This window comes from Anguilla rostrata, chromosome 3 (assembly GCF_018555375.3).
Source record: "Anguilla rostrata isolate EN2019 chromosome 3, ASM1855537v3, whole genome shotgun sequence".
In the NCBI taxonomy this organism is placed as follows: domain Eukaryota; kingdom Metazoa; phylum Chordata; class Actinopteri; order Anguilliformes; family Anguillidae; genus Anguilla; species Anguilla rostrata.
Window position 1 is genome coordinate 40780544 of NC_057935.1, and position 21011 is coordinate 40801554.

Sequence of the window (21011 nt, forward strand, 5' to 3'; positions counted from 1 at the left end):
GGTTTGTTTTCACAGAATCTGTGCAATGTCTCATTACAGCAGTGTTCTTTTTCAATGACTATGAGTTCAGTTAAACGAGAACAGTTGTGTGTATCATAAGAGGCCATGCAAAAGAAAACTTTCTGCAAATGCTGACACAATGGGGGTTGGGGATAAAAGAAGCAGAATGATTTACAAATCATTTTACAAAGTAAAACTCTGGTCGGTCTCTACTTCAGGGCTCTTACACTTGAACTCCAGTTTGATATTTGTACAAAATATTAACAGGCATGTACAAATAAATTAAATGGAACTGCCACTGGCGTAACACACACTGGTCTGCAGATTAACTGTTGCTAAACAGTGGGAAGGAAAGATAAAGGAAAACAAATTTGGGGTCCAAGCACAAAGAGTGAGCTGTAGCACACTGGGAGGTACTTTGTCATGGACTGCTAACCAAAACCAAATAGCCTACTATGCATACAAAATTTTGTGTATTGGATGTAAGGGTACATCTAATAATTATTTTGAAGTGGCTATGTAGCGCCACATAGGGTGGTAGCGGCCCAAAATTTGATGCACATGACCTAAATGGGTCCCTCATCAATTAGTATGTTTCAAAATGTTCAATAGAGGTTGGATTTAAAGGAGGCGTGGTCAAATATCATAATATGAATATTGAACATGCCTGCCAAATTACATGCGTTATTGTATGGGACGGTGTGAAAATGTACAGTAGCTAGAGCTGGAAGAAACAAGAATAATACTCCTAGCAAAAAAAAATAGGGGTCCTTCACACCCTTGGTAATTGGTCACCTATATATAACCAGCATATGGGGGTATCTGTGTAGACGTGAGGCTTGGCCCTCAAAAAGCTGTGTTGCACTGTAGCTCAAAGTGAAACATCATAAATCGAGGCATAATTACAGAACCCACCTCTCCAGTGACCAGGTGTAAAAAGCAGAGGAATATCGAGAATGTAATTTTCCCTAATTATTGGAGGGCAATACAAAGAATCGCCTCTGTACTACAGTATGCAAGGGAGCACATGTGACATTTTGAGACCTCTGCAAGAGCTTAATATAATGCTGCCACAGGTCCTGGCTAATTTACTTTACTTTAAAGAACAAAAACATTAAACCTCAACTCTGATTTTTAGCTCATGCAAACAGAAAACAGGGAAAATACTTAAATCCAAGTACAATATATTGGGGAAATTGACAACTAGCTCTGAACCAAGAGCTATCTTGGACCAAGAAGTAAAATCACACATTTTGCATCCTACATCTCTTCCAGACTGCACCACAATGCTGCTTTAAATATGATGACACCCTGCATCCCAGTACTGATTCATGTATGATCTGTGCCACATCGCCTATTCATATACGATACCTATGTACTGTATGACAATACTGATTCAGACATGATCCTGAAATGTACCACAATGCTGATTCAGATGTAAAACTGAACTGCAGGGCCAACTCAGAAATGACACTGAGTTGTCTTGACCTCTTTGTAAATAGCTGATGTACCAGCTTCAGCCTTTAAAAATAAGCATGGCAGTGAAGCTCTTGTTTACAATTTTCTTGAGAAAAATTTCAGAAGTAAATAAGCAGTGTGAATTTATTTTTCAAAATGTAATTATATATGGTCATATTTTCTTAAAGGTCAGAATCTCAGCATCTCCCAAGAAAATTAAAGCAGTTGAATTGATTATTTTTACCCTAGATTTAACAATTCTCATTTGCACTTGTAGGCCTGTTCTATCACTTCAATATCCTCTGTAAATTCAGGAGGGCACACTAACCTGTGCATCTTCAGAACTGTGGGAAGCAGGGCATTGTTATTTCCACCATCTGATTTGCTGCAGTTACTGTGCTGAAGGACTGCATAGCTGGGGCTGGACAATTGCCAGCACCCAATCAACCTCTGGACTTACTGTTGAGGTGGGGGAATTCCCTACAAACAGAACCCCTCCCCGAGTCTACTATGCATTCCTCTGTCTCCCAGGCTCACTCAGCACTGTCGCAGTCCAATCTAGTCCAGTCCAAGCTGTTGAGCGCATCAGCAAACAAACAAGAGCTTTAACAGCATTGTTGCATTATGGGATAGTATGCCTACTGTAATTACATGTCAGCGCCAACATTTTTGTAGTTTCATGAAATGTCAGGCTAATAATCCAGCTGCCAATCAAAGGACCCATTGACCCCAGAGTAAGGACATCTTGTTCCCTCTTTCATTTGGATATGAATATCTTTCTGCAGCATAAATTGCATATGTGAAATATCAATCCCCTGGCATTTATGAACGCGTCATGAAAACAGATTTTTTCCTGTCTTTGGTGATTTGCCATGCTGGTGCTCAGCGGGGCTTCGTATGAATAATATCTGCGTCTGAAACTGAAAAAATAGGAAGAACTCTTTCACCAGGTGGTATCATTTGATATATGGTTTCGCCCATTTGGATATTATGTTGATGGTCTTCCCAAGTGTGAAAACACCATTGATATGAAAAAGCACTTTAAACGCTCCAGAAATGTTGACCCCCTCCTGTGCATCAGGAGGTGTCAGCAATCCCGGGATTTCATATGTGGTGCTCTCTCTGTGGGATCCAAGTATTCATATTCCAAGCAGAGTTGGATAGATGCTTTAATTGCCACTGACAATCTAAAACTGTATTAAATATGTAAATGGTAAAGTGTCCACGTATCCATGGGAATGGTGCAAGTACTGCCGGAACATTCATAACCATTGTTATAGAAACTGAAAACATGACCATTATAAAGAGTGAAAAGGGGTCTTATCTTCTAGTTCGTATCTCTCCTCCTTTGGGACTGTGCTGAAAGGAACATCCTCGCCACCTTTAAAAGGCTGTCTGCCCCACCCCACCCCACATTCAAATATGTAGGTCTCTACGTGTAGGGCCCTCCTTTAAAGAACTTTGCATTGATGTCCAACTGAATAATTACGTGTTCCTAGAAATATGCATGCACAACTAAAAAAAATCTGATTTATGAACATGGCATAAGCCGTACATATTCATATTTTCATGTGTAACGTGCACTCATCCAATAATTATGCACATGTGCACAAGCTGTAGTTACGTGCCCAGTGAACGCCCTTAATTACCCTTATTTGGTGGGCCGTTCAGAAGCCACATGTCATAATATACAGAGACGCCGTAGTGGTCCTGCTGCACGTGCACAGGTCGAATCACATGGTTTATCTACAATATTGTTGAATGCATTACATGTATTCAATTCACTGTGGTAGTTGATTTGTGTTTCCTTCTGTAAGCCTCATATAATTATTGTGTAACATCAAGGCTCATGTTGTCATTTCCCTGATTCTTATTGAAAGGGTTTTGCACTGATTTTATTTGAATAATGATTGGACACATGCCTTATCTATTTATTTAGCATTATATGTATGTGTGTAGCTTGCAATACAGCTTTTCAGCCACAATCTGTGCGTACATATGATCTGAGGTTTGCATAGAGTAGCACGCTTTTCTGCATTAAGTTAAAAAGTGAAAATGTTAATATAATATAAATGAACCAAAGCATAGCTATTTCACAAAGTGTGTATGCTCAGTGCCTTTTGTAGACAAGGCAACCTAAAATAAAACTAACTAACATGATGACTGCATCAAACATGGGCACCTAAATCCCAATGGATGGAATTCTTTCCCTCATCAGGCACAGAAATAAGAAACTCGAATAATAATAAAATGGAATACCATGCACAATGGTATTCCATGGATGATAGCTACTGTAGGACCATCATCCTCTGTACCTATTTTTTCTGACCAAAAGTAGTGTGCTGGCTCTGGTTCAGGTTTCAAGAGAGTGTGCAACATTTAGGTGTACCTTCAAGGACAAGGTATAATGAGAAGATGGACCACATTGAGGTGTCATGGTTTATGCTGCACCAAAGAGAATTGGGTTGCAGTGTACATTAGTGATTTGAGAGGTTGTAGCCTGAGTTGAATTGAGTGGTATCATTCAAGCCTTTTCACATGAATGGAAGACCAAGGGATTTGAATTCCACTTACAGAGCTTCATTTATTTTGCCTCCATTTCATTTGCATACAGCTTATCCAAAGGGGAGTTACGGAGTTCAGAAACCAATGGAACAACCATGGCAGCCTCACTTAACCTGTTTCCTGTGCCTGTGGTGATGTTCAATGGTTTTTACATTTCAGTGGTAGATGGTGCTGCACTGCAAGTTATAGGGACTCTTTTACGCTTGTTTCAACTACTTTCAGTAAGGCCCAACAAGTAGCCTACTTTTATTTTGACACATATTGTCAGTAAAAAGAAGCCATCTCCCTGTTCAAGTGAACAGTGCTATGCAATTGAGGTCCATATTTGAGACATTTATGTTGTGGATAAAGTTTTTTTAATGTTTTCTTAGGATGTTAAAATTGAAAGTAAGGCACACATCTTTTTTGCACTGATTGAGTTTCTTACCAAGGCCAAGTCTCGTTGTATGTCAGAATTCATCCAGTGACTTTGCAGTGCTGTTTTCATGTGCAAATAATTTGTAATTGCCCAGCTCGGATCTACAGTTTTTGTCAAGAGCTGGAATTGACTTGTGGGAGGGTTGACACATGAAGACTGCACACTTGCCTAAACAACTGTTGTGAGCTAGTTGATATGAACGTGGTTAATTTTCAGTTTTGATCTGGGTTGGAATATGTTGTGAGTTTCTCTGCAACTTCATTGAAAGTTTTGACGCTTTGGTGGTTTATTGTTTTTTCTGTGCTTCACTTATTTGCTCAAAGACATGCTTTTCATAGCATTTATCCTTGTTCACTTTCCTTCCTCTGACTCACCCCATATAAGATCAACTAATAATAAAAATTTTTTTAAAAGTCTCAAATAGAAACTCAATTGCATCATTAGTCACATGACTGTGCCATCAAAGTGCCTATGGGGACTATTTAAACCTAGCTCTTGAGTAGCCAGGAATAGACAGTGCTGTGTCAATGCAAGGCTTATTTAACCTAAAAAATAGCAGCCAAGGCTACTTAATGAAAATCTTTGTTTTTTTTATTTTAATATGTGTGCTTGAGTGAACAGACATTACCTGTCACTAGTTGACTAGGTTTAAATTAGTCAGGCGAAACCAAGACAAAATATAAAGGCATTGTTTGTCTGTATATACAAATATGTTATGTACATATGCCCAATAACCATATGTACATAACTACTGTTATGAAGCTAATATTACTTAGGGCTCCAAATAATTGCATATTGTAAAACAAAAGCTTAAAACTGTAACAAGTTACACTCATTAGGGAACATGCCAATGACAAACACTACCACTAACTAAACAAACTATTGATAAAATATGAAAATGCATTTTCAGACATTTCAGAATTAACATAATGTTGATTTCAGTGCTTGTCACCATAACATTGAATGCTTGAGTAGCATTTATTAAGAACCCAACTCTTACCTGCAACTAACCCATGTGGATGTCTTTGTTAAATTTCAAGGGGAAGGGGGTGGTACATGTCTGTTTGTTGCAACATAGGTTATGTATATTTTCCCACTCATATTTTGTGTATTCACAAACAACACATCAGTTTATTTTGTATAATGGTTGCGCCTTGTAACAAAAACAGAAAAAAGCAGATACAGTCCCACTCCTACCTGAAACTGTGACATCCCCAGGAAGGAGCAACTGCCAAGGTAGGAAGCAAACCAGTTGAGAGTTGTATGGCAGATCACCAAGGCAGTCAGGGAAGACAGCAACAGGATGTGGTGGTCAACTGTGTCAAATGCTGCTGAGAGGTCAAGGAGCATAAAATGGATTTTAGGCAGGAAACAGGGTGTGTATTTCTCTCTGTAAGCTGTAGGGCACACTACCTGCAGAGCAGATCTGCCCTGAGAGAGATTAAGGAATCCATATGCATTCCCTTTCACATTGCCAGACTGTGTGCCTGCCTTTGTCTTGATACAAATGTTACCGCCAATTAAATGTTTATGTTTAGGGCCTAAATTCATTTTCCAAATTAATATATTTTCAGTGACTCTCACTCACTCTACTATTCATTAATTCCATTCCTCTTATACACTCTCAATCTTTCAGTTTTACTCCACCCAAACTGTTCTCTCTACAATTTTAAAATTATTGTCAACTGAATATAATACTAAAATTATATAATGCACAAAGAAATGTTTTTTTTATTTTTTTATTTCAAAATTACCATCATTTTTCATGAATAATTCACAGCTGAATTGTATCAATTTGGTTCTAAGTAAGCAGTGTCTATCAAATCAGATGTAAGGGCCAGGGCTGTATAGGACGATGCACAATTTCCGCTTGCATTGCCCAGGGAATGGGAGGGTTCAGTTGGTTAGGGCTCCGCATTTCTTTGCTCTTCAGAGACTCTCGCTGGGCTGGACTGCAAGTCAAAGGCGCATATGAAAGGCCTTCCGACTCCACTTTGTGGCTGTAATCTGCACTGTGGAAAGAAGCAGCAGGCAACATGTTTTGTTGGAGGACTTTGGAAGTCTACACTCTCCCAATTCTGGTTCGCGCATGAACGTGGCTGCGATTGCAGATAATTGGACAATCCAAATTAGGGAAGGAAGGACATGTTTAGCCCCACTTTGGGTACCAAATGTATATACACTCACCTGGCACTTTATTAGGTACACCTGCTCATTAATGGAAACAGACTGCTCCTCAGAAAATCTTGTGGCTGCAACTCAGTATATAAAGCATGCAGACATGGTGAAGAGGTTCAGTTTTTTGATTGACCAAACATTAGAATGGGCAAGATGCATGATCAAAGAAATTTTGACCATGGTATGATTGTTGGTGCCAGAAATGATGGTTCCAGGTTCTCAGAAACTGCTGCAGACCAGTCTCTAGAGTTTACAAAGAATGGCGCAATAAACAAAAAAATATGAGAGAGATCAGAGGAGATTGGGCTAACATGTTCAAGCAAACCTTGAAGCGGATGGGCTAGAAGCAGAAGAAGGCTACACCGCATCAAGTTGCACTACATCAAGTTGAGGCTACACTAGGCATGTGTTCACCACAACTGGATGATTTAAGTTTGTAATAATGTCGCCTGGCCTGACAATTTCAGCAGACTATTTCTGCTGTAACATGCAGATGGTAGGGTCAGAATTGGCATTAACAGCATGAATCCATGGATCCATTCTGCCATGTTGTCATTAATGCAGGCTGTTGCTGGTGATGTAATGGTGTAGGGGATGTTTTCTTAACTCACAGTAGGCCGATTAATCCCAACTGAACATCATTTGAATGGAACAGAATAAGCATTGTTGCTGACCATACCCCATTATGGCCACAATCTACCCTTTGTGAAACGGATAATTAGAAGTTACCTATACACATCAGGCTCTATTTTTTGTCCTCTACATGCCATTTTGTGAGCTGTTACACGAGTGCTGTGGTCTTTTCATCATGGATTTTTAGCAAGTGAGCCTTTTGGTAATTCTGTGACTCGGTGTGAGTCGAAGTGGGAGCAGTGGTGCCGCTGGGATGTATCAGTCAAGATCGAGCAGTGCACTGCAATTTTGGTGCAGCTCATTTCAATTTTGGTGTCCACCTAGTCTGCGTGCTCTCCTCCCGCCTGTTCACACCACGTCTACGGCGCAAGTTGTAGCCCAGCGTATGGCGGATTGCTATTTTCAGAGCTTTCCCATGCAATGCGTGCATGTTCATGTCCTATTGAAAAGCCAATCAATGGTTTCTGTGGATGATATACTGTCCAGTTTGACTTTGATGTAAATACCATAGGCAGGAAAAAATGCATAGTACTTTGCATTCCTGTATATTCCTGTATACTTTAGTGCCTGGGGTGCTGTAGCTATTTCATTCATTTTCTTACTCCTGAATGACATTAAATGCAACTTGAGCAATATTTTCAAATAATTAATATGATAGCTACAGTACTGGTACACATTTATGGACGCGTTTGTTGATTAATATAATATTTTCCAGAATTTCTCTTTTAGCGTAATAAATCTAATATTAACATAAAACAAAATTCAAGAAATAGTTTGTGTTAAGAAAGTAGGCCTACAGGTAATAATCACACACCTTCCTATATGTTCATATGAACATAATTGCGCAGTCTAATGTATCTTACTGTTAATAATTAGCTTGAACATGTATTTATTTTTCCAGTATTTTTGTACATAAAATGATATATATATGTGCAAAGAAAGAAAACTGTTTTTTGGCCTTGTATACGCTATTTCAAATGAACTGATGCACATAGAATGTCATTACCATGCATGGTCAAGAAGATAACTGTTTCGAATGCATTTTACAGATGAAAATGGGTCTGAGAAACAACAACAGAAGAATGGGCACTGATAAAGGTTTTAAGAGAGCTAAACAGCATAGTGTTTCCATAATTTGTTCCAGTGCTGTATATGCAAACTACATGCATTAACTGCATTGGTTATCTCCTCTCAAGGTAATTTGACATCAGCTGCAAGCGCTCAATATCAAAGAGTCCAATAAACAACAAGCCATGTTATTGTTTTGTCTGGAGGGTATATTGGTAGACTAAAAATAAAGTTCAAATATGTGGGTCTTGCTATCCATGAAGACAAAATAATAACCAAGTAGAAAGTTACTCGCAAGCGGCAACTGCCTATTTTTCCCCCTTCTAAAGGAAATTGCTCAGTTCATTTTAGCTGAAGTCATGCCATTGTTGTGAATTAATGATGGAATTGTGCGTTATAATTTTCTCTTTCATTTGAGCAACAGTTTGTACCTAAGTCATTTTACTTCTGTGAACGGGATCACTGGAATTGTTATTTATTTTCCCTGGATTTATTTTGTCTAATGAAACTTCAAGATACCGTTGTCATTATTAGTAATAGCACGGCACAATTAAGCTATTTAGCTACATGTTTAATGGGACATGAAAACTGGCCCATCATAAACATGTATGCAATGTTTTATTAAAATTCTAATAAAAATAAAAATTTCTCTTATTTATGAGAATCGTTTCAACTCAACTTTTGAAAAAAGTGACAGCCTATCTCAACACTTACCGAAAAAGAACATCTTGTGAGAAACTCAGTACCGTATATCCTTATCCTCATCTTCCATTGCAGTGGTAGACAATGGAATTTGGCTGTACGCCCTGCACAGTGTACACGGCTTTTAAAGAGAATGAAAAGAGGTTATTTGATTGGCTAATAATAAATAATGAGCTGCACCACACCCACTGATATATATTCAGTATAATCCAGCCCTTTCAGCTGTATGCTCCTTGCCTCCGGTCACAAAAATACCAACATTCACTAGCCACGCCCAGGGTACCCACGTGCTGCACTGTTGACTCCGTCCATGCACCATGCAACATTAATCCTGGAAAATCGAGCCCATCGTCTCAAGCTGGTTCCACAAACTTACAATGATTGCAGTTTACTCCAATGGCCTGCACAGTCCCTAGATGTGAATCTAGTAGGGCACCTTTGGGATGAGGTGGAATGGGAGGTTCACAGCATCAACGTGTGCCTGGAAAATCTGCAGGAACTGTGTGATACTATCAAGTCGGCATGAACCAAAAGCCCTAAGGAGTGCTTCCAGCACCTTGTTGAATCGCCATTGCTTTGGAAGCAAAAGCGGGTCACACCCTGTCTTAGATAGGTGTACCTAATAAAGTGGCTGGTGAGTGTATATAACAAAGGAAAATAATTCCCGATTTATGTCAGTCAATGGAAAGAGATGCTAATACATTTGTCCGGCAACAGAAGCAAGTCAAGTTGGCAGTGCAAGGACCTGTGCTACTGGGGTCATTGTAAGATATTGTCGGCTGAAAAAACAATATGGAAAATGACTGAGATAAGGATAATAAAATGAAGGGTCATTTTAGGGCATGTATTTCTAGATAGTATCAAAAATATGCAAATTAACTGCATTGTTCAGTTCTTATCTTACCAGATCAGTATCCAGAGTTATGGTCTAACAGTGGGTGCTATAGAGTTAGGGGACATAAGTTATAGGCCTTATGCTGCAATGAGAACTGATCTGCTTTAAGTGTCGCCTGCCATTGGTGCATTTATGTTGGTTATTGCCTCAAAATTCAGATTTGGGGGCAGTTTGGGATTTTCACAGAAGCTTGAATACCAAGCTCTACTCCACTCCATAAAAATGGCTTTTTACTCTGCAGAAAATACTTGCAGTATTTAAATTCCAGAACTTCCTCATTCGGCTGGAGTTTCTCTCGCTTTCAGCTAGCGGGCACAGTGGGGAAACCAAGCGTGAGGGACTTATTCTGTCCCCCCCATTGTACCTGCTGTAAGTGATAGATTTAGTGTGAGCCAGCAAATGGGGGGAAAAATAATAATCTTCTTGGCATAAGACATGACAAGTGAGCAGAAATAAAAAAAAAGAACCCAAGCAGGGAGAAAATTGGATTTCCGAGACTGCCTCATCGAACAAAAAAATGACCGTGTGGGAAAGGTGTTAGTGAAGCAAGCGGCCTTTCATTAGCCCAGTCATTTAGCACCATTGGACCGTGAAGATGGCTAAGTGATGTTATGGTAACCTCCTGTTTTACATCTAAAGTGAAGATTAAATATAATTAGAGGGCTTTTGTGCACTCTCGAATTTTTGGGTAATTGATGACTGACTGGAGCTGTTTAGTGTGTTCGTGCATTTGTGCGGATTCCTGGCCATGGCTGCCTGTCAGTACGACTTGATTGATTGGTGTTCATCAGTTTCTGCTTTCCCAACCTGTGCCCTGCATGTGGAGTGGAGAAATAGACAGCTTATGGAATATACTGTATGTCCCTTAGAAATAGCCACTGACCCAAATATCTAATATCTGAAAGGGGGCTGTATTACGGAACGAAAAGGAAAAAGATATTTAAAAAATGATTGTAACTTCTTGCAATGTACATGTCAAAACACACCCACTCTCTCTTTCTCTCTCTCACACACATGCACACACACACACAGACTCTCAAACCAAATACACGCATGCATATCACACACTGTGCACATGTTTGTGCCTGCACGTGCACATACACACACACACACACACTCACACACACACACACCTCATATACTCCCACAGACTGTGACAGACCCAAAAGCAGGCAATTGCCTTCTGTAGTACCTTATACTTCTCCAGGCAGTATGTCCATGCAGCCACACCATGCAATAGGTTCTCATTCAGTTGGCCTTGTCTCATTTTCCCCACAAAGTCAGCTAAGAGACTTCAGGACATGATGCGATAACCATCCAAACTCAGCCCCCCCTGAGTAAAGCACGCCCCGGGCCGGAGCTGCCCCTCTATGTCAGAGAGAGGAGACAGTTGGCTGGCCATGATTGGCTCCCCTGCAGAGCCCCTCCACGCCCCAAATACATACACACACACATACACACACACACTGTTGTTTTAATGAAGTATTACCCAGCTCAGCAAGAAGCACATGAAAGATAATTGTCCACTGCGATGACTGAATGTCCCAATCTGGGGGCGAAGACAGAGATCCTGGTTAAGGTCAAACTCCATAATGCCTTCAGCTAATCTAATTAATGTTACCTTCCCTCAGACCACCCTGCATACATTCATATTTACAAATTTCTTTGGAGATTTCTTATTCCTTAGCAGATGGGGGGAGCATATTCTGTTCAATTTCCTTTCTTTAATATGTTTATTTTTTTTGCCATTACTTTTTCCACAAATTGCTAAGAATTTTCTTTGAGGTTATTTAGTGAGATAAAATCGTTTTGAAATTATATGTATCTGTTTCTTTGACATCTTTATTAATATTAGAACTTTTTAAATATCTTACAGAATATCTGACAGCTTCACCTCTCATTCACTCTGTAGAATTGAGAAGATTAAGCTTTTCAAGTCCGTGAGTGGGTTAGACGTGACTCTTTTTCTAGGGGAACGGATTTCACTTACTTTGGTTGCCATCATCTCCTGTTGAACAGTATTAGCTTTGCTGGCTTCAGTGAAAAGCTCAATGTCTTTGTTTTATTGCATCATGTCTCAAAGTAAAGGAGCCTCCATTCACTATAAAGAGGGCCGGATTATGCTTGTAATAGATTATATAGGTTATTGTTTATTTTATCTTCTCATGTTTCTGAAGACGAAAAGGTTTGGTTCGTGCACAGAATTGTCAGGGTATAAGCAAAAGAAAAGACGTGATGGTCGCATATTCCGTTCAGGTTCCCATGAAATTTTAAAGTAAACTACTCCAGTGCTGTGGCTATGTGGCTAATGTTAGGTTAAAGTGATCAGAGATATACAGTATGGACTGACTGGTCAGTTGATTTGGTGTGAAACTGGAAATAACCTACAGTTACATGGTATCAAGCCTATAGCCTCAAGCCTTAAATGAAAACGAGTCACGTTTCCCATTGATAAAAAATAGACAAAGGTTTCATGTTAAAGAACATTTATGGGTCAGAAGCCATGAACTCAACAGTGTTTGATACATGAGTTGTCTTCATTGCTTGAAATTATTATTATTATTATATGTCCATTGTCAGCATTCCATTATATAATGCAGCCAAATATTTACTACCATGGGTCTGGCGTAAATCTCTCCATAGGTCTCCTTACTTTGGTACAATGCCTTATCGATATTGTTCCCCATAGTGTAGATTTCCGTACTGTAGGACTCCATCGTCTTTGTACTATAGGTCTCCTCTTCCTTTACCTCGGTCTAGCTGTGCTATCTGGACTGTGTGGTGGTCTATCACTTCTTAATGCTAAGGAACGGTTATGACTCTCAGATCCTGTCCCTCAGATATTACAGCTTGAGACAGGATTATTGATCTTGGGTGATTGATCAGTGTGGAGATGATACATCTGTGGCTGATGATTTATTCTAGCCTTAATGCACAGTGGCAGAGCACTCCTCAGGGACGCTGCCTCTTCCCATCATTTTAAATATCAAAATCATCTGTAAAGCACACGCCTCAAGTTTTCAGCAGGAAGCGGAGGCTGCACGCTCCGCTGAGAACGACTGCTGCCCAGTTTCACCTGACATATAGTCCTGACCCGCAGCTCGGTCTTCTCCTTTAGTCTTTAATTCAGTTCTATTCTAGAATTCTCTTGAAAAATTGATAAATTTTGTGCCTTGTGTTCTTTTTTCTAAAATCTAAATGTTCATGTCAGTCAATTTTAGGCGACAGCTTTGAATGCTTAGGGTGGATGAAATGGAGGAGTTCCCTATATGAAACAGGGAGTTTATTGCTTGTGGAGAAAAACCATACAGGGACCATGTATTATTTAAGCAATAACTCACAACAGGCAGTGGTACATATATATTGTGATTAGAGGGCTGCAGCCCCCTTAGCTGTGATATAATCACAATATACCATGGCCTGGAGTGAGTTAGTGCTTTTATGGAACGGTTACCAAATATGATAATATAGATATTATAGATCAGATCCAATGAAAACAGCTTTTACCAATAATTTTAATGCAAGAATATAAAAAAAGGTGAAAGTAGTTCCCGGCTGCCCATACCAAGTGCCAGGCAGTTGATGCAACGATAGTAACTCCCTTTAGTTCTGCCAACTAGCAAGCAAACTAGCTATCATTAGTGAGCTAACAAGAGTTTATGCCTTATTGATGTTTATTTGTATGTTACCAATGACTGTGCGACTTTTTCTATGTGCACTTTGGTGGTTGCTGAGATTAAGGGTACATGTATGTGTATAAATTATCTTGATGTTGCTCATCCGCCAACGAAAGAACTCAGACAATGTTAGGAAGATAAGAGCCTCCACCAGAGGGGACTTTATAGTGCATCAAAGATTAACAGAACTTTGCCAATCAGCCTTTTTGATCAGTGCAACAACTATTTGGAATGCAACACCGAGCAATTTCAGACAATGTAACAGTTTTACAAGTTTAAAAAAAAAAAAGATTTTCATTTTTTCATTAAATAATTTTTTGATCCTTCTGGTTATGGTGATATTCCTGTTATGGCATTTACATCCACCAGGAAAGGAATTACCCAATAGTTTTCCCATATACACGTTCATCTGGATATTCTGAAAATATATATTTTCTGTGTGCACACTGTGGTATTCTGGTTACACAGAGCTGGGCTCAGATGTTTTGTTTGTAAGATTTTGCTGGAGACTTCAGGCACTTGTCTTGGAGGTGATCTTAGGCAAATGAGTTCTTATCAGACTGGTGGACCTCTGGGCTCTGAAGACTGATTTTTGGAGGAGCAGGATTCTTTTGTCATTGATGGGGCCTCTGGGCCCTGTCGTATGAATGTGGGCACTGGAGGCTAGGCTTTGGTTTGTGTTTGTTGGAGAAGTAGGATTCTGAAGTATGAGTGTTTTTCCTGAAAAACTGGGAGGGAAAGGGAACCAGAGTTTTTATCCCAGGCGTCAATCCACATCCCATCTGTCCAGAGCTGACAAAATGTGCTCAGACTAACAAGGCAGCAGCTGTCTCCTAATAAACCTCTTTACCCCACAACAAGGCATCAAACACAAGCATAAAACTGTACATACACTGATATGCAAATACACATGCATGTGCGCACACACACTCATAAAGTTTGGCAATTTGAGTATGCAATCACCAGGGTATATCAATATAGCCTGCACAATTCACTTAATTATAGGATCTCCTAAGATTAATCCTTATATTGCTATTGGTTCTGAAACCGCTAACTGTTCAATTAACTAGCATAACTGATTGGTCTGTTATATGTAAAATGCCTTAAAGTAAATTTATTTTCCGGTAAACTGAATGTAAAGTTTTTTCATAATTTTTTCTTAATTTGTTTGCTCAATTGGCCAGTGTGCTGTCTTCTTTAATTCTCTAATGTATTGGTTTGATTACACTTTGATTAGCTTCCCTTGCAGGCTTCAAACTCTGTGCTGTCAGCCTCCTGGAGAAATATACTGAAGACTTAGGATGATAGGACAATCTGGTTTTGCGAGTAGTAATTGTCTTTGACTTTCCCACCACTACACAAACTGCAGTGAAAAGTAGGGTAGAAAGTTTTAAGCATGGTAGCAGTAATAAGCTAATGTATATTTAATGGTACAATGCTGCAATATGAACAATCAAGTAGCTAGCTCGCAACAAACCTTTTCACTCATGCCTGACCACACCAAAATAGTATTGAATTTTTAAAAATATATATATTATTTGAGGACTAATTAAGTTACTAATTATCTTTGTTTAAAAACCTATTGATAATGTTGCAACAGCTATTTTCATAAACTGTTGGCAGCAAACCTACCATCTATAGAATGCACACACACCAGCCCAATAGCTAAGGTGCATAGTCCATAGAGTATAAAAACTTGTACAAAGTCAAACTTGCATACTTGGTATAGCACTTTTAATTAATGTTAGGCACCTGAGTTCTGCTCAACTCACATAACCATGATCCAACCATGAACCAAACTACAACAGCCAGACTGATTTGTTTATAGTATGTGATGTGTCCGTCATTTAAACAACCACAGAACATTGCCAAAGCATACAGTATAGTGGTAGCTGACATTTGGTTCATTGCCTCATATTCTGCTTTGCAAATGTAGAAGCCAAACAGACTCACAAACAGCCAGATAAAAACACAGCTTTGTCACAATGCCAATACATTCGACAGCAAACTCCAACAAGCCTACATTTTTAGATGGAAAGAAGAGGCTTCTCGCAGTAGCACTGATAATTTTAACACCATAATCCCTGGCCATGGCAAACTATGCTGATGTTTGTGGGTTTTTTTCACAGGTGTGTGATGTTGAAAATGCTTAGCTTATTTTCTGTCCCTGTTTTGAGTTTCACAAATCTTTCTGCCATAGATAAACTGGATGGAATTGCATATATTCATTGAGGGAAAAACATTTCTGGCATTTGGATGAAAAAATCATGGGAGGGCGTCATTTCAAATCAGGAAGTAAACTTGTGTTCCTCTAAACCCACTTTTTATACAGTCAGCCAGGCAAACAAAAAAGCTAATGTCTCAGAGTGGATTTATTCTTTTCAAACAAATTTGCTGAATGGCTTTAATGATATAGCCTAAGTCACAGAACTGTTAGCGGAGTCCCTTTTGGAAAAGGTATGATGAGAAAACAGCGGATGAAACAAATGACAGAACAAGATAGAGTTAAAAGGTGCTCTTTGAACCAAGAGTAAAAACTGACCAAGGCAAAAGAAGAAAAAAAAAAACCCAGGAAATTCCACACTCACTGATAAGAATCTTGAAAAGTGAGTGTGAATAATAGAGCTTAATAGAGCCCAAGTGTCCAAGGCACTCTTATGTGAGAGAGGAGAAAGAGACAAAAAATATATTTAAACAGCCTCAGTATCTTACTGGCATATCCCACAGGAATCTTAAAAAGCAACATGGACAAAAATCTACCGACTAGTTTCGCTCACGTGTGCACATTTGCATTTTTGTAACATTTTAACAAGTTAATGTTTCTGCTCAACCGGACATCAACATAATTTTGGTATAGACCAGTTGGTAGAATTGACTACATAGACAATAGTAGATACCTAGCAGGCAGGCTAACTGGACAGAAGCTGCACCTGCTTGCATGTGAAAACTAAAATGCTAAATAATTAGAATGTCCATTTGTCTCACAAAGCATACATTTGCATTTCTGTGGCAAAACATTGAGAGAAAAGGTAAATGAGAGAACTGGGTCTGTGGCTTACATTCCCTAACTAACCATGACGCCAACTTTACAATTCAATTTCTTTCATATTCCATTCCATTCTTTCACTTTTCTTCAGGTCATTTTGCATTTGCCTACATGTTTGACAGCTGTACTCATCTAGCTGGAAAGGTAAACAAGAACTTGTGTTTCCAAACTTTGTAATTGTAAGTTCAGGAACGAATAATAATAATAATAATAATAATAATAACAACAACAGAGGATGCTGAGCAGCTCATCCTCTTAAGGCACTGTTCTAGTGCTTGGATGGGCCACATGGTCTATTGTTGAATCAACACTGTGCCAGTGGCAACTGTGGCTGGCAGCCCTACATAGCGACACAGTGGCTTTGGCGCCCCCAGGGAAGGGAGGGTGTCAGTCAATTTACAAGACAGCACCTTCTCAAGCATCAGTGACCCCTGCTGGTCAAACAGATTGCCACAAGTCCACTTGCTAAACAAATGAAGTGTCTTCCTCATACAGCAGTGGCTACCAACCCTGTTCCTGGAGCTCTACCATCCTGTAGGTATTCATTTCAACTCTAATTTTGCATGCCTGACTCTACTAATTAGCAGCTCAAGAAAATCTTTAGTTGTTGAATGAGGTGTGTTTTGTTAGGGTTGGATTGAAAACCTACAGGACAGTAGATCTCCAGGAACAGGGTTGGCTACTGTCATACAGTATCTGAGCGAACCCAGTGTGCTTATCTGTGTTCTCTCAAATCAATATTGGAGATTTCAGTATTATTGGGCATTCCAAATTGTGTATTTTCTAAATCTCCCGCCTTGCAACATCAGAGGAGGCACATTTAAAAAAAAAATAAAAAAAAACTGTATTATATTTATTTTCTAACTGGGAAACACAAACACGGAAATGAGAAGACCTGTGCTGTCGTATTTTTAGCTGGTAGTTATAGCTGCCGATGTTGTTAGTTGAGCTCATGCAGGACGGAACCAGGGATGCACACAGACACAATGTGCACAGTGACAGTGCAACTGGGCTCAAGCTGAGTTCTGAGTTTTATTTTACACATTATTAGGTAAAAGCAACACTGCCAATTCAGCTGACAAGAGTAACAGACTCGTCTGTATTTCAGGAAGGGGCAAAATGCATACAGTGTACAGAAAAAGAAGCTCTTAAAGACAATGTGCATTTATTATTGAGAACAAATTATGTGTTGTATAAACCACACACGACTGAATTTGTCAAAAGATATCTGGCTGTGGCATTTAGCCTTTGTTTTAGTAGCTCACAAGGAAGAAGCTTTTTCATGCAAGGCTATCAGGAGAAAAGGAAAAGATGAAAAGAGTGCCTCAGTGTCAGGAGCTGGAGCTGGAGTGGTTAGAGTTGTCCCTGTAGTCCTCTTCATGTGCATATGGCTGGATGTGTTTTACACCTGCCATATTTGTATTTCTGCTATTCCTGTACATCTGTTCATGTGTCACTGTTTTTGGAACTACTGAAATACCAACCAACCAAGGTTCTTGTGTAAAATTGTTTGGGTTGATGTATAACCTGCCAGGGGCTCTTATATAAAATTGGCGGTTAGCCATTTTGAGTTCAGAACTGGTTGCTGTTTTTAAGGTTGAAATGAAAACCAGCACTTGTATTGTCCACGACTAAGGTTACATTTCTGTGCATTTGATAACGGTCTACATCATGGATACTCTAATCTGGACCTAAAATCGAAGTCTGACCCTTGTTTTCTTTTCCCTGGCTAATTAACTGAGCAATTAGTGCTACTGATTGGCCAGACTGTATTCACACCTGACTCCCAGGTAAAGGCTGAGTGGAAAACCGGCAGTTCTTAGACCTTCAGGGCTGTGATTTGAGTAACAGGAGGCCAAAATCCGAGGTATTCAAACTCAGTCCAGGGGACCTTCTGTGTATTCTGGTTTTCATTCCAAAAACAATTGCAATACCAAAATTTTAACAAGCTGTTAATGTTTCTTAATTAGGTGCTTTTTGTGTTTAGAGGAATAATTTTCCCTCTTAAGCCACATCATTTCAGAAGTAGCAATGCATGCCATGAAGAATCAAAATCCCACAACAGGGTGAGAGCCCACAAAGAGGTTAATTTGAACTATTTAGAAAAATATCAATTCAAATCATAAAGGATTTACAATGCCCTTTTATTACTAATTCAGTGTCCTTTATGCAAACAAAGCTCTGATAAACAATCAATAAAGAGTATGCTAAGCTGCTACTCATGCGTTATGTGTGAACTGAAAGTGAAAGTAACTTGGTACGTAGCAGAATAGCTAAGCCACAATTTCAGATAGAAGAAAGCTGTAAAAACTGTCCAAAAATTGTGTAAATGAGCTTGAAGAATATGAGACTGTAAGGTTATCGTAACATATTCGTGGTTTCCAAGCAGGGGCAAAAGTCACGATGGATAGATCATAGAGAGGGTAGTAGTAATTTACTTGGTACTGGAATGTCTAATTGAGATTTTTTCCTGCTTTTCATTCTATTTATGTACATTAATATGTTAGTGCTCATGAAAGTGCTTTCTGCCCAATGGAAATAATGCATTGACTTTTCCTAGCCTTTGTACAAAAAGTGGATTGATTGCTTATGGCTCAGTGGTTGCTTACGGCTCAGTGGGATTTTTGGTGATGTTAGTACCATCACTGTAGTATTAGCAGTTGGTTTGCTAGTTGTGAACAGTATTTGGATGATAAAATACTCATCATCGTCAAACTGGGGTGTCAATTTCAGTCCTCCTTCTGGAAAAGGGAGTGCCTTATTATATTTATTTTGTTAAGACAGGCTTTTTGCATCAAAGTGCGAACAGTCTAATTTTTATGGTAAATTAATTGTAGCATTTCCTTTTAATCAATGAAAGATTAAAGATTAAATAATTTAAGCCAATGTTATTGTCAGACATGGATGTCTAAGTTCACAGCCATTAGGTTTCGACAAGAACATGCATTTTTATAGAATACCAGTGGTGAGAGAGAATGAGGTAGGGAGATGAAGGAATTAAGCTAGACAAGTTGGAAATGTATGGACATTTGTTGACTTTCCCTCATACGAGACCTGATACGGATTCTCCACATCTATACATTTCAATAAATTATCTGATATATTGTTTACTACTGGCAGTACTATGTGGATGTATAATTTGTGTATGGTGGATGGCATAGTTGTGGTAGGCCTAATATGATGCTGGAACATAGCAATGACATAGTGTCAATGTTTCTAGTGTAGGGTTATCTGTGTATCCACATTATCTGTGTATCTTTGTGACATTTTTCTGACAGTGGTATCTGGTCTACCCAGCTAATGTTCTCCTGTATCCATAGCATGGATGCCGTCTGTGTTCCTCACCTCATTCGAGGACAGTGGATCCTTGTCGAAAAGGGCCTCAGAGACCACAGGACAGCAAGTAAATCCACTATGCTAGCTAGCTCACAAGCAAGTACTGTTTACATATGGGAGCTACCCAAAATCTTTGACGTGAGTTTGGTCAATGCCCCGTTCGCCAATGTCAGAGGTATCTCCCAATTGAAATTACCCACCCATTGTGGTTCTTCAAAAACGAGGAAGGCTAAAGATGTACATCATTATGACATACACCTCTTCCAAATTTTACACCTTTAGCTGCCAATATCTCCGTACAGAGCTTGCTTTGGCCAGCCACACAGAAATAAATGATAATTTACACCTTGATCTTTTAAATGAGCTAAATGTTGTTTTACGCTGCATTTCCGATTTTTACTAGAAGTGTCTATTCTGTTTTTACCTGTCATAAGAAAGTTCTCTTGACATTTGTGCTGTGTTAAGGGTGATGTTAAAGCCCTGCTGTGTCCGGTTCTTATCTCAACAGGCAGTCCTTTAGAGCTAGACTTCCCTCTGTGGGAGCTACTGCACAGTGTGACTGGTAGTTGCAAGGCAGCATCTTTCCTGCTCCCCTTTTTTAAGCTCCGTTACCCTGTTGGATTGTCCGCCGTCTGGCCTGTGTCGGGTTTCAGCTGCTACATGGAGCCTGTATCTGCTACATAGGAGGGGTAGATGTGCTACTGTACATGTCCCATCACTATGAGTGTCCCTACTCACGAAAATGGCATTTGGACTCTCTCGTTAGAGGAATATTCCAGAGGAGACTCCAATAATCACTTGTTCGATTGTTAATACTGTACTACTTGTAAACAAATAGTACCCTCACAACAAATACATGGGTCCATACAACTTCCTAATGAACGTACTGTTCAGCAGACAAGTGCAAGTGGAAGTGCTGCTTGTTTTACATCCAAGAGAAACAGCTGGCTGCTCCTCTCTGGCAGTGGAGAGAAGGAGGCCCTTAGCACATGAAAATGCGGGAAAATGCTGTCAATCACTCCCACTTGACCATGA

The 21011-nt window shown here is 39.4% G+C and overlaps 1 long non-coding RNA gene across 1 annotated transcript in view; it reads right to left on the reverse strand.

The window, feature by feature from the left end:
* LOC135252044 (uncharacterized) overlaps window positions 1-5890 on the reverse strand; it is a 39101-nt gene extending 33211 nt beyond the window's left edge. Inside the window, exon 1 of the long non-coding RNA XR_010329280.1 lies at window positions 5639-5890. This is a non-coding gene — a long non-coding RNA (uncharacterized LOC135252044). The remainder of the gene's footprint in view (window positions 1-5638) is intronic.
* Between the last annotated feature and the right edge of the window lie 15121 nt (window positions 5891-21011).